An 18,182-nucleotide genomic window follows, 5' to 3' on the forward strand; every position below is an offset into this window, starting at 1 on the left:
TGTGTTGTGTGTGTGTGTGTGTGTGTGCGTGCGTGTGTTGTTCATGTTTGTGTGTGCGTTGTACATGTACATGTATGTGTACATTCATAAATGTGTGTGTGTGTGCGTGTGTGTGTGTGTGTTTCTAAATGTGTGACACTGTCTGTGTGTGTGTGTGTGTGTGTGTGTGTGTGTGTGTGTGTGTGTGTGTGATTATGTATATGTGATTATGTTATGCCTATATTTACAGCTACAAGCCATCATCACTGCCCCAGGAATCGGCCATGTGTCTGTGTCCGCCGTGCAGACGTGGATAGAGTTCGCCAGCCTGCCTGTTGTGTACACTCTGGGTAGCCTTGTGAGGACAGTCCCGACTTCAGGCGACCTCCTAATCAAAGCTGACTCTTCCTACGACCCGGAAGAGCTCATGGTTTCTACAAGGTTTACTTACAGATGGACCTGCACATTGCTGCATAAACCTGGTAAGGAAATCGTTTCTAATAGTTTGTTTTGAAGCATCCGATCTTATTTGACTGTTGTCCACATTTTGTTGCTTACGAAATGTACTCAGGTCTTATCCAGTGTAAATGTATGCTGGGTCCCATTGAAAAGCAGCTTCTACAGGATGACTGGACTACCAAACCGTTATATAATGAAATGAATAAGTAATTTAAAATAAATAAACTTTTGCCCAAATAGGTTCTTAGCAACATTTGTTTTTAAGTCACATGTATCTTGTTTTAGGGCTATTTTAAGCGCCTCTTTTTCTACAAGTTTCCAAAATCATATCCAGTTGCTTGAGGAACTGTTTTTCCCGACAGCTCTACCTAAGTGGAGCACCACCAACTGGCGCTGCGGCCCGAATTACGCCGCAGACTACAGTATCCCTGCTGAGTGCGACCCGAACGGCATCAACCCGTGCTGTTCACCCGGCGGCTGGTGCGGCAACACGCCGCTGCACTGCAGCTGTGCGGGGTGTATAGACTACAGGGGAACAGGTAGGCTTCAAGCGGATCTTTTACACTAATAGTTGGATATACCGATGATAGTAAATGCCAGTGAAGTCAGGTGATGTTTACCTTAATTTCAGCTACTTCTCTCATAGTGCTCGATGATAGTAGTAAATGAAATTACCAGACATTATTTTTATTTACTACCCCTTGTATATACATGTAGTGTCTGGTATTGTTCACAAGGTAAACAAAACTGGTATTTACTACCATGGATAGATACAACATTTGGTCAGTGCTGGTGGCTGCAATTTGGTAAGACAGTATCGACGTAGCAGGGCAGTATCTATATGCCATATTCATTTGCCGCTAATATGGCTGGCGTAAAAAAATTCTATACAAAAAATAAATTAATTCTGCTCACCAGGTGAAAATACAGGATTTCGATTCCCGTTAATGTACGTTTCTGCGCAGCTCCGCCTGCTTTTTACGGCATCGACATCCACAGCGGCGTGAATCTTGCCGAGAGAGGCCAGGCGACCTCCAGTTTTGTGGACGGTTCCGCGACCGCTGACCGAGTCATCGACGGCAACACGGACGGAGCCTGGGCGGGCGGCTCCTGCATGCACACCCCCTCCACCGGCGAGACAGACCCCTGGGTTCAGATTGACCTGTGCCATGCCTTCGCTATAAGCAGGTGATGCTATAATGAGTGTCATTAGAATGATCTTATGGTTACATCTGGTTATTCTAAATGTTCGATAGAATAATTCTAATCCGTTTCGCTTGCGCCGCTTTCGAAAATTTGAATGCCGGATTCGGACTTGATGTTGTTGCAATTTTCTGTTTAACACTGAATGCATTGTCTCATCTCTTGGTATATTTCGCAATAAAATATGAGTAGTTTTTTCGAGTATGACATGAACAAAATACAATTAATGGGGGTTTACAGAAAATAAATAACCAAACATTATCATGTCGCTTTCACAGTGTTACTATCTACAACCGAGCGGACGAGCTACCCGAAAGAGCAAACCCTTTCAACCTGCACGTGGGCGATTCAGCGGATATCACCCAGAACCCTGTTGTCGCTGCAAATTTAAACTTCGGCGGCCTCTCCAGTTGGACAGAAATGACCATACCCATTACTGGCGTCACGGCTCGGTATGTAGGGATCGTTCTGCCCGGACCCGGCCGCGTTCTGCACATCTGCGAGTTCCAGGTTTATGTGGACGATGATTACATTCCTTTCGACGGTAAGTCTTATTCATCTTGTCAAGTTTGGACATATTTCAATAGAATAAAACCGATCTGTGTTGCCTTGATGTCTATGAAAAGGTTTAACCTCTATCAACCGGTTTTTGGTTGCTCAATATTGCAATACACGTCTCTTTCTGTGTGACGTAACAGGTCAAAGGTGATTGGAAGTTTGTAGCAGCCCCCGTCCAATTTTTTCTCTTTTGAATTCTTAATAGACTTAATAATACACATTAGGATGTGAGTGTTGAAAGTCTATAATGACCACCGTCTAACCCCCTTCCCCCTTGCCATCAGACTGTTTGTACACGCTGGGATGTGAGGTCCCTGGTTCGAGTCCCGGAGAGCTGCTGTATGCTGCCCCGACGCACAACCGCCCTCCTGGCATGACCGCCAACATCACAGTTGAAATCACGGCCGGAGAAAACCCTCCGATTACGCTCTACACGATCATTGAAATCTCTCCAGATGCAACATTGACGGGAATGGATATACTGTATGTTACACAAATAACAATATCTTGTGTTAATGCATTTTGGAAGCCCTCTCTACTTTTTGACCTGCAATTGGTGATTTCTAATAGTATTTATTTGGTTTTAGCTTTCCAATAGTTAATTTGTGTTTGTCGAAGACATAAAAGGTATTATACAACACAACAGTGGGTCTATCTTTGCTCTTCCGGGTAAGGAAGTATTATTTTGGGTGGCTAAGCAAGTGTGGGTTTGTGTGTCTGATTGTCTGGACAAAGAAGGTTGACAGCGCTTGGTTGGGGGAAGATTGACAGGCAACATTTCAGGAGATTGAAGCTCTAAGAAGCTGACATGAAGCCAGCAGCAATTAGAGGTTGAAAAGGGGAAATTCAGGAGGCCGAGAAACGCATACTTCCCGGATGTCTGACATCATTGAGTTTTGTTTTTTTTTAATTTTCAGCTGTGCGGAAAACTGCAACCCGACGGACACGCTATCGTTCCTGGCCCTGGAGCTGTACACAGAGTCTGACCTGTACGGAACCACGGTAGTTTTCTCTGGTGGAATTTCCTGCGGAATTCGCAGGTCAGGACTGGACGTCAGGGATAGAGAGTCAAACAAGCGACCGTCTTCGCGTTCTTGCTGATACATTCTGGGTAAGATGTGCATATTTTTCTTTCGTCCTTAGAATATGTTTTACGGCAATAAAATACTTAGAGTATTACTTAATAAAAGGAAGTGAAGGTGAGATGGTAAAATACAAGTTAATTTAAGGCAATTTAAACCGGTGCCCAAAGACACTTCTTTGGCTTTCTTTGCGGTCCTCAAATATCACTATATGCTGACAGACTTCAAAATCTTGTTCAAGAATTTTTCCTCTTATTTGCTTGCTTGGTCCAGCTAGTTATGTATAATACAGAAATTTTCTAGATGTTCTTTTCGTTTTTGGTGTACTAAAAATACTACTATAAGCTATTCATTGATTAATGTATTTCTAGGCACAGGGACACTACACAATACGGATAACAGACGTCTACATGAACGGGTTGGATGACTGGTCCAGGACTGCCGAGTATCGCTTCGAAGTCCTTCCTCCGCCCGAAGTTATTCTGGACCCAACCGCGACCTTAGCAGAGGCCTGCACACTTCTGCCAGCAGGGGGGAGTCTCTCTTATTGACAAGTTCTGTCTGACGTGTTCTGGTGAGTTGCTGTAGGTTTTCTAAAACTCAAAAGGTAGCCTCTACCAGTTTTCAGAAGCGGCTGAAAGCATAGAAATTGTCCAAATAGATATATAACATACCAGGGTTGTTGGTCCACTAAAGGGGTACGGTTTGCTGCTCTGTCCAAAGAGGGAGTGTGGCATTGTTTTCGGCTTATCCGTCTGCCAGTGTTTCTGCGCCTGCCTGTCTGCATGTCCGTGTTCTCACAGTTTGTTTGTGCTTCTGCGATATGCTGAATGCATAGTGTCCATACATCCGCAATGATGATTGTTGGACTTGAAAGTTTACAAAGCAGTATGGATAAGTCTGCCATCTACTTAGTATTATCGCCATGCTGTTGCGTCTAGTGTTGTTACTGATGGACAAAGTGGTCTTGTAGGTTTACTTGTTGTATACCCTTCGGAAATGCACCTTTACACCTATTTCCTCTGTAACCCCATTCAAACAAACCAGACTGACTTCATTGTCCTTTATTGCAGCTTTTACTGACATCCTGGGCCCAGTGGAGGTGTCCGTTGGGTTCGAGCTGGTGCCTGTGGGAGTGGAGATTGCGTCAGCGACGTTTCCCGGTGACGGCCCTCCAGCCGAAAACGATATCATCATATCTGCTCTGCCGTCACTTTGGGTGAGGTTTCTGTATCTGTATAGCCGGTATAACCTCCCTTCGGTATAACACACCAGTTTTGCAGGCAGGCGTCGCGGCGCAGTTGGCTATATTACACTGAACAACCTGTTACGACCATCTTTGCACGTTTATAACTGTAGGAGTTCTTTAAAGCTTTCTAGTGATGATGCCTAAACTGTAGTTGGTGTCAACGAGTTCCACCATGATTGTTCTTGAAAAAAAAGTGTTTGTTTTTTGCATTCTCATACCAGACAATAATATTATTGTATAAAAAAAGTGCCTGTCTCGATAGTTCCGGATAGCTCTAACACAGTTCTGGATAGCACAGACAGCTTTCCGTCTTGTCCCCAGGTCGGGTACACTCCCCTGATGGACCTCGCTAGCGGCACCCTGCTGCTAACCGTTCGCGCTTCCTCTGTGGACGGCCGCCATACTGAGTTCCAACTCGCTCCGATCGAGGTGAGAATCGTTCACATTGTTCTTGTGAGTCTTTTACATATCAGGCTCTTCCTTGTCTTCATTTTAGTGTTGAGGAAGAAGAGGTATTGTTTGTAATCTAAATATTACAGTCACTGTGTTGGATGCTGATTTCCATTGACCTATTTGTAGTTCTTGGAATAAGAGTTCTCTTGAGTTAGAAATGCATGGCCACAAGCTTTCGATGAAGAGGCAAAATCAGGCCATGACAGTGTGAGATCGTAACACAGGATAATCTCTATATAAGTTCCATGATTTACCCCTACAGATAGAGATACCAACAATGGCTCAACTCCAAGCATACCTGGACAGCTACTTCGCTTATCCGGACGGCGACTTCTTCCAGTCGCTCGCATTAGGAGACACACAGGCTGCGCTCAACGTGGCCATATTCGCCTCGGATATAGTGGGGAAGCTGGCTTTTGAAGGACAGGATACGATAGAAGTAAGTGTATTAATCCGTTGACAGTGCACATAGAAACTAAGTACAGTCAAGCTTGTCCAAGTGACCACTTCTATAAGCCGGCCATCCTGGCCATAACGACCGCCGTAACTCGATCCCGATTTTTCCCCGTAGACGTAAGCATCAAGGGACTTACTAAATTTTGCTGCGGTTTTCTTATTTATGTTTTGGCATGTCGCCTGCTTTTGCAAAAGGAGATCACTTGTCTAAGAAGACCACTTTTTCTCGGTTCCATGGGTGGTCGTCTTTGAAAAATTTGACCGTATGTGAAATTTTAATTTTTTAACTATGATTTCGTGTGCTTGCAGGCTTTTGACAAGATCACAGAGGCGCTGTCGCACGTGGAGATAGATGATGCAGTTAAGGTGGAAGGCGTGGCCCTGTCCGTCATGCTAGCGACAGGTGTGCCTGAGATGGTGTCCGGGGAATCACAGGTAAGCAAACAAAGAAACAAAGAAACAACACATTGAAAGCAAAAACATTGTACACGGAGGCAATTGTTACAAGTCCACAACGCTGAAAGCAATTTTTCACAAAAGATCTCCAAATTATTGTTGGTAGGATCTCTCCTTGGTGCTGAAAACATTGTCAGAAGACAAGTGTGGTTAATATGGGTCAGGGGCTTGCTATGCCTCTATCCGGGTGATTTTGGTCTGTTTGTGTGTTTGTGTGTGTGTGTATCCACATCAGTTTGTTTTAATGCATCAGAGCCACAAGAAATGAAGGAGAATGATGTAACCACAGACTGTCGGGAAGGTTGAATTGAAGGTCAACATGCCCCCTTTAGGGTTTCTCTAAGGTGACTTTAAGGGTAACATTAAATTTTGCTAATTTTCCTTCAGGTACTTTCCGCTGGTTTCTTGAAAGCCGCCTTTGAGACGACAAAGCATCTTGCAGGCGACTTGGAAACGACACATTTGGCAGTTATCAACAAACTCTCAGCGTTCATGTTCTCAGGTCAGCAGATTTGCATATTTTTCCTTTTCAATTTACACATTTAGATGGTAATCAACTGGTAGAAGAAATTGATCAAGATGATATTTGATATCTTATACATAGCCAGATAACACTGACGGCTGTTTTTTTCCCAGGATCTGTGAACGTGATGCTTGCTTCCTCCACTATGGCCATAAAGGAACATCAAGAGGGAATAAACTACTCACCAAATCTCCTCCTTGTAAGCAAATATTCTTATTTTGTCCCATATCCAGGGTTAATATCATACATAAATTGAAAGATATTCTGTGACTTGTATGTTTTGTCAGAGTCGCAAAAGATGCGGATATGTGCGGAGCACAATTACCGCTGCAATCGTGTGTTTCTTTGTGTATAACAAAAGTAGGAACCAGCTATACATATTCTTTTTCCCTGCCCTGTAGAGTCAGAATGCCACCACGACGTGTTTCGAAGGCTTCAACATCCTGGACGACATCTATCTGACCAAGCTGATGCCGGAGTTTTCAGATCCAGAAATATTTGCTGACATTTCCATGTCCAAGGTACCATCGCCGTCCTTTTATGCTTCTTTGTTTCTTTAAAAAGGCTAGAAACTTTTCAAAAGCTAACAGTGTATTTGTATTACGATTCTACGGATACAGACATTTTGACTCATGGATTCTTATACTGAAATCCGTTCATCTCTCAGCTTCATCTCAGGATCAAGCGGGAAAACAGGACGAGGGAGGCAGAACGAATGTACCTTGTAAAAGGAGACAGCGACAGTCTGGTCAGGGTTCCTTCCTTCTCGGACCTGCTGGGGGAATGTTGCTGGGCCAGCTCCGAGGTTGGGATTCAGGTAAGAAAGCTTTGGCCAGTCTCCCATCTCTGTCCTTCTGTTGTTTCACTTTGTGCTGCGCTGGTCTATTCTCAGATTTCATCCATCTCTTCCATTGTCTACCCCTCGCTGGACTGTTCCTTGCATGATACATGTATATAGTTTTGGCTTGTCTCAGTGGCCATACCAAAGCTTTGATATGATGCTATTCCTTCAAAGCAGTAATGGAGATTCATGGCAACTCAAAATTAAAGATATAAAGTTTGGACGTTAGGCTGATATTTAAGATTTGTTGACAGCTACCTTCAAGCCAAATATCATTACGATTCGCCCAGATGTTCTTTACGAAATATTGGCGGCTGCTAATGATAGATATCTAGATGGTTTTAAATTTTCCTTTTCCTTTTTTTTAGTTTTTGGAAGCGAACTTTAACCCTTTCGAGTACTCCAACAACTCCGAAGAGGTCCGCAGTGACGTCACAGGTCTCGCGGTGAAGTACGGGAGCCGCACTCGTGACGTCAGAGGTTTGAACGAACCCATCGACATCCTGACCAGACGGAAGAACGAGAGTCTTCAAGGCTCAGTCTACGTCTTCGAAACGTCTGAAGCACTTGGCAGCCTGGCGGTTAGTTAGCTGTACATTTCAAATTTGTAACGTTAGAATCAGGGTATTGAGGCTCTTTGTACAATTACAATTATCATTATGTCCACATCGCAAGGTTTCGCTAGTTCATCTTAGTGTAATGATAATAATTTGATCTTATTATATAAATAAATAACTTATTATTATTAAATTGAACTTATTATTGGAAGGTCAATTTCAAAGGCGCAGAGACAAACACCTGTACATTTAGTTTCTTGATCACTTTAGGGTGCATCCTTAACTTGTACCCTAAAAAGAGAACACAGCAAAATTTAGCCTCAAGTAACATCCACCTCCAGTTACTGACGAAAAGTAGTGGATGCTCCTTAAAACGTCTGACAGTTATTTAAAAATCTATCTAGTTGCTTGAGTTACTGTTTTCCTACATGTAGTATTCTTGTTGTACTTCAGGTGTTCCAGTTCCTTGTTGGGAAGGAACAGTCAGCCCTGGGCTTCAGCATCGACTTCAACTCGAGCCGTTTTTCTCAAGAAGTCTCCCTGTTTCTTCGTAAGGGCGGTCTACCGACCCAAGACGTCTTCAACTGGACAGCAACCCTCCCTGTTCCAGAGGACCAGTTGTTCTCTATACCATGGATAAACGGAACGAACCTGACCTCTGACCCCTACCAATGGCTGCTGCCGAGAGAGGAGGTTGACGTCACGGCCTATGACGTGGGAAACCTGACGTCATACTTCATCGGTATTACATGTCACTTTGAATTCACTTTTGTTTTGTAGCCTCTACCAGGCTTCAGAAGCGGCTGGAAAGAGTAGAAATCGACAAAATGGATAGATAACTAGAAAGGTAACATATGCAAGGCAAGTGCATAATGTTTACCTTCGCATTTGGTCTGCTCAGTGTTAATTCCTACTCAAACACATTTTCATATATATTGTCAGACAGGAGTCAAAATTCCTCCTGCCATAAAATTGCAACATGATGTAACCCAACACTAGTTACCATGGCAACAGACACAACATTGATTCAGATCAAAGGTCAGTGTTTGGAGAAAAGAGGAAGAGGAAACTAAGCAAAAACAATATGTTTTCCTCGGTAAACATAATAATTGCCACGGGCAAGTTTTCATAACTCTTAATCGTCTTCCCAAGATATCAATGATCCTTTACGGTAATATGTATGGTTTTCCACTGACATCAAGATTTGTTGTGATGATTATATTCAGGTGTGCAGATCGGTTCAGAGCAAGACCTTGACCAAGAAATCGTCAGCTTTACTTTGACTGTGTTCACGTCATCTTGCGTCTACTTCGATGAAGATGTCCACTTGTGGCAGACTGACGGTTGCAAAGTACGGGATTGTGTTATATTATGTCATTTCTATGCATAGAGTGGTGTCTGAGGACTTTTTGACTGTCTTCTGTATCACTATAGCCGGTATAACCGCCCTTCGGCGTAACACACCAGCTTTGCAGGCACGTGGCGCGGCGGCAGCTTGCTATATCATACCGAACGACTTGTTACACTCAATCTTTGCACATCTAATTGCAGGATGCATACTGGGTAACTGAATATATGAGTTGTTTAAAGCTTTCTAGTGATGATGCTCCAACTGTGCTTGGCGGCAACGAGTTCCAGTCTACCATAGTCTTGAGAATAGTATGGTTGAAAGTATATTTCGAAGATAGGTACCATTCTGTAACATGATAATTTATGCAAATTTAAATGCATTATTCATCATCATCATCATGCCTCCGGATTATAAATCCGGTGAGGTACACTTGATAAAGTTACTCCAGTATGTCCTATCTCTCATAGCGGACACTAGTGCAGTCCCTGAGAGACCAGTGTCTCTAACATGGACAAAAGTGTAGTGCATTATTAATAACACAATACCCCCTCTAGCTTGGCCCTCTGACCAACTCGACCCATATCCACTGCCGCTGTGACCACCTGACCAAGTTTGCGGGGTTCGTTCCGCCGAACCCGCTCAACATCCAGGCGGCTCTGTCTGCTAACGTGCTGGAGAATCCTGCCGGACTGGCGCTGGTTCTCTCCGTGTTCGCTGCGTACCTGTTCGGCGTGCTGCTGACGAGAAAGGCGGATAGAAGAGACCTACTTAAGGTGCGATAGATCATGATTCATCAGCATAAAAGTTAATCTGAGTTGGTAAATTACATAATGAAAAGCTGAAACGTCTGACAAAATCTCTCTCAACGAAGACGGAGGGCGGTACGTACCGACTTCTGACGACCTTTGACCTAATGCTGATGTCACATGTGCAGAAAAAGTGTGTCTACAGCACTTGAAGCTGATGAATATCAAGAGATTCAGTCGAAAATTTTAATGAATTCAGCTCAATGCCAACTTGTAGATGCATGGCTACATTGGTTCCCGTCATTGTGATAAAATTTAAACAAGCTTCAAAGAAATATATATTCCTTATACTGATCTATTTCCTTGACTTTTCTTGAGGCTGGAGTTGGAATACTTCCGGGTCATGTCCTGAACCCGCGGAAAGAATGTCAGTACGTCATCACTGTGTACACCGGCTTCCGGGGGAATGCTGGGACAACTGCGGAGGTAATGAATCACGAGCTTTTTGTTGTTGAATCACTTTGTGTATCAGTTAGCCGCTCTGCAAAAACTGTACTCCTTTAGCGGACCGACTCCCCTGGCATGTTATCTCAGTGTCAATTTGGCCAATCTCTACTCTTCCAGCCGCTTCTGAAGCCTGATAGAGGCTACTGGCCTTCGTGTGACACAAACATATCATATACACTTTAGGTCACAGTAGTCCTCAGTGGATTCTACAACGAGAGCCTCCCGTTGAGACTGTGGGACTCTAAAAGGGTCCTGTTTGAGAAGGGCAGCGTGGACTCGTTTCTGGTGTCGACAGAAGAGCCACTGGGAGAACTTACACATCTGCTGGTGTGGCACAACAACCAGGGATACAGTCCCGGATGGTTAGTCTATAGTGTTATTTCCTTCTCTTTAACTTGCGTACATTCTAGTATTGTATCCAGAACCGTACCTACATATTATTTGTACTACACCAGTGCATCTATATTGTATTTCCGTTTGTTGACAATTGTGTTGCTTATTTAATTTTGGTAGCAAATTATCGTTTCCTCCATATCGTCCACAGGTTTTTGAGTCAGATTGTGGTGACGAACAGAGATTCAAACACCACGACATTTTTCCTGTGCAATAGGTGGGTGAGATATACCCATTTTACTATGTAAATATTTGATCGTTTTGCTCCGTGTTGTGACCTGTGTTTTAACATAACCGCTTATATTAATCAGGACAATAGACATTATAATAATGTAAACAATGTAAATTCGTCATGTTTTCCGAATAACAGATGGCTTTCTGTGGAGGAAGATGACGGGAAAGTTCACCGGGTCATCCCAAGGGCTGTACCAGAGGACCTACAGAAATTCCGCAACCTGTTCCTGGCAAAAAGTGCAAGGTACGGTTTCTGACACATAGATTCATTGAGGTGTTAAGGTATTCCCATTGCCTTTTGAGGCTTTACGAACAGAGGGTCGTTATTCACTTTGTTTCAGGCACAGTATTGGAAGGCGGAGCCCATCCTTCATCCACTGCCTTTTTACTTCCACAACCAAAAGCAGTAACCATTTTTAACCAATTGTGGGTAGAATGAGAAAAGACATTAGTTAAGTGCCTTTTCCAAGGCTAGCGTTTAGCCAGGAGTGCAGAAATCGAACCCGTGTCGTCTAGATCGTTTTTAGAACTGCTTTAAAATAAAAGTTCCCCACGCTATAATCAATTTTATCCACAAACAAAACAGACAAAAAAATCATGTTTTTGTCACCACTAGGGACATGAACGACGGGCACATGTGGTTCTCTGTTGTCGGCCGTCCGGCGCGCAGCCCGTTTACGCGAGTCCAGCGCCTGTCCTGCTGCATGACGCTGCTCTACTGCACCATGCTCACCAACATCATGTTCTTCGGACGTGGGGATGACTTCGACCCGCCAGAGCCGATCAGATTCGCCGGCACTGAAATTAACCCTCCCGTCTCGCTTCCACAGGTACAAAGAAACGATAAAATGCATAGAAACGTAGCAGTTATAATGAAGGATTGCCATTTTAGCACCAAGGACATGGTAACTGGAGCAGTAGCAGACATAATATGGCATCCAGTTACCTTATGTCGCAGAAGGCAGGACAGATTTCTAGGGCTGGTTGCCAAAGAAACCACAGAATACATAAAAACCTTTAAGTTATATTGTTAGGGATTCTCATTTCAGCACCAAGGACATGGTAACCGGTGCTGTAGCATACACCCCGTGTCATCAGATTACATTATGTAGCAGAAGGCAGGACAGAGTAGAAGGGACTGTTCACCATTTGTATTGAATATATCCTAGCAAATCTAGGTTTTAACCTCCTTCGTTCGAGCGAGACTAAACAAAGCAGCAGTTTGTTAGGCTAGGCAATATGAGAATCATGTGAAGGTAAACATAATGTATTTGTTTTGAAAATGTTACGTTTCTTACGTTTAAATATGATTTCAGATCATGATTGGCATACAGAGCGCAGTCATTATACTGCCCGTCAACATTCTCATCGCCTTCCTGTTCCGTAACTCTGGTCAGCGCGTCACAAAGACGTCCCAGACAGAGGATGATGGGAAGACTAAGTCCTCCCTGCCCTGGTGGGCTGCCTATATAGGTATGCCTTTCGATCTTTGGCATTATGGTTGCAAAACTGGACGATATTTACAATCGATGATTTGTAATTGATTTAAGAAACTGTTAGAACTTTGAATGTAGTTTATTGTAGGGTCGTGTGGCGTAGAGGCAGAGCGATCGGCCCAGAACCAAGAGGTTCCGGGTTTGAATCCTGCCATGTCACAAACCTTGTGGGAAAGGCACTTTACACGACTTTACTCACTTCGTTCAGGTGTTAATGGGCTTGCCAGAATGATCTTTAACATGATCGTGGGCATTAAAAAAACCCAAACCAATTTAAGACTTTTGTAATTCAGTGGAGATGACTATCAACAGATTTGAATTATTCAGAGGGGAACCATATTTCCTTATTTATTTATCAGCGTCATAATAGAAAATACATTTCTTTCTGACGTTCTTCCCCAGGCTGGGTGCTTGTCTGGTCCGCGAGTTTCGTGTCTGCGTTCTTCACGGTTCTGTACAGCCTGAGTTTCGGCCGTGCGAAGGCGGAGGCCTGGGCGGTCACCTTCGTGACGTCATTCTTCACCGACCTGTTCCTCATGCAGCCCTTCAAACTCATGCTAGTGGCTGTCGTTTTCGCTCTAATATCAAAGGTATCGTATAACTTAATAGCTATATTTCATTTATTTTTTACCTTCAGAGAAGAAAACATATCACATCGGTGAAGGTTAGACATCCAAGTAATGCTTTTAGAAATTGAAATCTTATCCAGTTGCTTGAAGTAACTGTTTTTTGGGGGCGTAAGAACACAAATTGCTTTATCTCTGTTTCTTCATCTTCTTCTCCAAACGCATAAGATCAATGACTTGGACCAGACGTCTGTCACCATGGTAACTGGTGCTGTAACAGACACCCTGTGGTGTGGTATGGTGTTACATTATGTAACAGGACGGGCCGGTCACTCTATACTAGTACATAAACTACTGCTCTGTTTATTTCTGAACACATTTATTTGTTAGGTTATACCATGTGAAGGTAAACATCTGTTTTTGCTTTGCAAATGTTGCCTTGCAATCTTACACAAAACGTCTTTGTGACAAGTTGTTTATGTCTCCATTATGTGTCCAACTGAAACAGAAACCGGTTGAAGATGAGGACCCTCCGGCAGAACCGCTCCAGCCTGATGAGGAGTTTCTTCAGTCTGAAGAAAAACAAGGCGGCTCAGGCGATATGGTGCGTAATCTTAAGAGTATCTTACTTTGCATGAAAGTTTTGTTTCGTGTGTGCACGTGTGTCTTGCTTTGTGTTAGTGTGTTGCATTGTGATCTAGTGTCGTGCATTGTTTTATAATGCCTTACATTATGTTATAGTGTGTTTTCGTAGTGTCTTGATTTGTGTCATACTACATGTAGTAGTGTCCAGGCACCTTGCTTTATCATACAGCGTCTTGCATTATGCTGTAGTGGCTTGCCCTACCTTATCACACCTAACTCTAGATTCGGTCAGGACTTTTGTGATTTATTTTCTTCTAGAAGACGAAGAACACATCAAAACTGTGGAGATCAACTTTAGGATGGAGGCATTACATCTGGAGAGAGAGCTGGGCAACATTCGATACACACAATAAAGAGGTAGGTAATATGTTTCCTGACATCTAAACGCAGCTAATTACTTCCAGGCATTGCGATTTTGTTTTGGGTGACTGAGCTTTGTGTTTACTTGTCCAAGTAGCGGCGATTGCATGGGGATGGAAGGTTATTTTGACAGTTGATGATTTATAGGGAGTTCAAGCCAAGTAGCAAGTGGGTGGTATGTGGAGGAATTCAGGCAGTTTCATTTCGTTTCGGTAGACCCCCGAATCCGGTTGTCTGGACTCACCGCCAGACGAATCCACTTTAGCGGAACAGCGCCAAAAGAGCGCAGAGAAACGCAAACGTCGCGCCGCTGTGCTGGAGGTCCTCATGTTCGGGGTCTTTATCATCATCATCATGGCGGTCTCCTACGGGGAGAGAAGTCCCATGGCGTTCTACATGACTCAGAATGTGGAGAGGCAGATTCTTGAAAGTGGCAACGTTGGGTTCTTTGAGGTAATTCCGTAATCTAGTGGACTTCCTCTTTTTAAAGTCGCTTTGTTGTGTTGATATTGTGTCATTTTTTTTTTGTTTTTGCATAACTTAATCACATACCAACATCATTTTGCATCAAGTTAGCTAATTTTGTGTTCCTAAGTTGTTGGTGGCTATAGGCACAGTTGCAGTTTCTTTCTCTACCTTTATCTAACCTTGATGTGTTAAACACTTCAAAAGCGACCACGGCCGAGAGTGTAAGGGGGATGTCAGGGATCACATAAGTACAAAATTTTCAATGTACAATACATTTCAAACTTACAGCATCGTCTCTTATCCATATATCCAGCTCCTTATAGGAATATATATGACTATCTTTCCACACTTGAAATCTATAGAGCATACATTAAACCAGAAGGTGAATTTTACCTTCTTTACAAAATAACCAAGCTATATCTTTATCAGATCAGTGACATCCCGTCGTGTTGGAGCTGGACAACAACCGGGCTGCTGCCTGCCCTGCACACCGTGAGCTGGTACAATGGACGGGTGGATACGGCCGCGGTACTGGGCGACATGGTCTCACACCCGCTCGGGCCGGTACAACTTCGGCAGGTGCGCCTTACACCAGGTGAGGTTTCAGGAATATTCGGAGGACTGGTCGAAACCTGTTTCATGTATGCATATAAGGTTTTAAATCTTTGTAAGATGAATTCCTGTATCCCACCTGGTTCTTTGGGAGCTCCCATGGGGACACCGAGAGTCACCTACTTAGATAACTATGTGACACTGACATGCATGATACTAACAAATTGCGAAGGGCCATGGAAGACCAAGTGCTATGGAGGAGACTTTCAGAATTGTTTCGAGCGGGAGCTTGAACTAAGTAACTAAGTAAAATTGTACAATTGGCATTTTGCAGGGCAACACTGCGAACCACCCGAGCCAATGCTGAACGTCACCCCCCGCTGTAGTGTGCCGTTCTCCCTCAGCCTGTCAGACTCACAAAACTACACCACAGGCTGGGCTCTTCTCAACACTACAGCCAACGCGACTCAAGACGGCCATGTTTGTGACTCTCCCAACGCTCAGGGATTTCCTGGATTGTACGACTGTGATGGTAACACAAGCCCGTGGACACACACCTCTGTTTCACTCACTGATGGTAAAAGTTTGTTCACTTTTTTGCAACAAAAGTTTGAAATCTAATATGTTATGTACTAGTCTTACCTTCGCCAAGAATGTTACGTTTTTAGTAGAATTTTTTGCTGTTAATTGCACAACAGAAATTTAACATGTCGTAAGGTATGTCGGTGAAGGTTAGACCATGTTATAAGGTCAACTGCCTATTGGCTTCAACTATCAAGACTATTGTAACTTGTTGGCCGGTGGCTTTTCTTGTTACTTTAGAACAGCTTTTGTATCTCTTGTTTTGGATTCCAAAACCAGATGGAAAAATCTCTGCCAGGCATGTATTGCTGATTCAGAGCAGCGTATCTGCTATTTACGTATTTGATTATTTTTATTCAACTCTTCCTTTCTTTGTTTTCATGTAGATGTTCCGTATTTCGGAACGCATGGCTCCTACATTGGTGCTGGCTACATTACCCAGCTTGCATCAACAAATGAGGCTACCTTCCTTCAAGAGCAAAACTGGTTGGACGAAAAGACCCGGGCACTTTTCATCGAGCTTATCCTGTACAACCCACATGTGAACCTGTTTTCTGTCATCTCATTGGTCGTTGAGTTCACCAATCTGGGATCAGTTTACAAGAGTTCAGAGGTCATCACCGTGCGGCTGATCCAACATGACGCCATCTTGCTTCTGGTCCTAAGAGGAGTGCTGGCTTTGTTTCTACTCTACTTCGTTCTTCGCGAAGGTACGTGCAATGAAATTCACTGCCAATTAGATGCTTTTCCTTTAAGTTACTGCTTCGTTTAGTACAATGAAAAGAACACGAGGATTGCAAATTTTATAACGCTATCATGACTTTATCACAAATTAGTTTGGTGAAGTTGTTGTAAATAAGTTAAGTACATGAATTGTTGAAAAGATTGTGTGTGTGTCTGCCTGTCTGTATTTCTGTAGCCTAGCTCTAGTCTATTTCTGATCGTTTCGCCACAGAACATTCTGCAAGAAACTTAGCCATCAGAGGGGCAACCTAAGCTAGAATAGGATGAGCACCAGGCTAGTGCTTTTGCGGTGCACTTCTTTATTTCCTGCCAGAGGTTGCTTCCTACCAAAGGGGTTTAATCTGCTCTCTTTGATTGCCTTGTATTTTTTTATGTACCCCAGGGAAGTCCCTATTGTCTCGACCGCTGGAGTATCTGTTGGAGTTCTGGAGCTGGGTGGAGATGGCAGTCATCACCATTGGTTTTTCCACAATCGGCATTTACTTCAAAACACAAAACATCATAGACGAGGTCGCAGAACATCGGAAGAACGGCAACTCGTCCTTTCACCTGTACAAAAGCGCCGTCAGCTGGCTACAAACCTCAACCTACTTGCAGGGGCTGCTCATCAGCTTTGCTACGTTAAAGTTTATCCGCCTTCTTCGCTTCAACTCTCACGTACACGCTTTGTCTGTCATCATGGGAAAATCGCTTAAACCCCTTACTCATTTTATGTTCACTGTAGTTATTGTTTTGATGGCTTTTATTTTGTTGATGGCTTTAACCCAAGGTGCGAGTAGCAATGAGTACAAGAGCATAAGCTCTTCTCTAAAGAGTCTTCTACTTATGATGATGGGAAGTTACGATTTTGATGCCTTGTCATCGGGCCATGAAATACTCGGTCCGCTGGCGTTCTTCCTGTACCAGGTTGTCATGCAGTTTATTTTGTTGAGCATTTTCATGGTGATCCTTTTCGACGTGTATGAGAACGAAGACATGACGGCAAATCCTTACGATCTTAAGTTTGCTTCCTTCTTTAAGATAACGGCAGAAGACGCTGCCAAGAAGGTCAAAGAGTCTTCGTCTAAGGGCAAGAGAAACAGGCCGATTATGGAAAGACGATTTTCCATGGATATGCTTCCTAAAATTAGCCGTGGTTTCAGCGAACTAACATCTAACTCGAACATATATTTGCCTAAAATCTAAACAGATCGTTTAGCTGACTACTAGTATTTTGGTCTTTGCTGACTAAGTCTCCAATGCTTGTTTGTATGTTTTGCATGAAACTAAGTATCTAAAGGCTAAGTTATCAGAATGATAGACAGAAAGATAAATAAATAGACAAATAGAAGCAAAGTGACATGTATTTATGGAATTAGAAGGTAGCGTTGTCATTTATGACATACTTTTTGCGTATTTTAATGTATCGCACAGTGTATTGAGTTAAAGCTAATTGAAGTATGTGTGGTGGATATTGTAACCAGTTCTGATCAAGATCACTCTTGAACGCTATTGTGGGAAACTATGCCCATAGTTGGGATTTGATGCAGGTTTCTAAAACATATGGAGGAACTATAACTAAATGAGTCTGTTAGAAAGCTCTCTCTTTCAACAGTGAGCCATATAGATTAGTCATGGCTAATACAGTCTATTAAAAAAAGCAGATGCTACATGAAACGTGTAATGCTTTGAGAATTTATCCACTTGCTTGTTGTGTTTAATACGACCTACATATACCAGTAT

At 43.2% G+C, this 18,182-nt stretch overlaps 1 pseudogene; it reads left to right on the top strand.

Annotated features, from left to right (window-relative positions):
- Window positions 1–17,239, top strand: part of LOC109472956 — a 21,891-nt pseudogene extending 4,652 nt beyond the window's left edge.
- The last annotated feature ends 943 nt before the right edge of the window (window positions 17,240–18,182 follow it).

Source organism: Branchiostoma belcheri, unplaced genomic scaffold (assembly GCF_001625305.1).
Source record: "Branchiostoma belcheri isolate BF01 breed outbred unplaced genomic scaffold, Haploidv18h27 scaffold29, whole genome shotgun sequence".
Taxonomy (NCBI): Eukaryota; Metazoa; Chordata; class Leptocardii; order Amphioxiformes; family Branchiostomatidae; genus Branchiostoma; species Branchiostoma belcheri.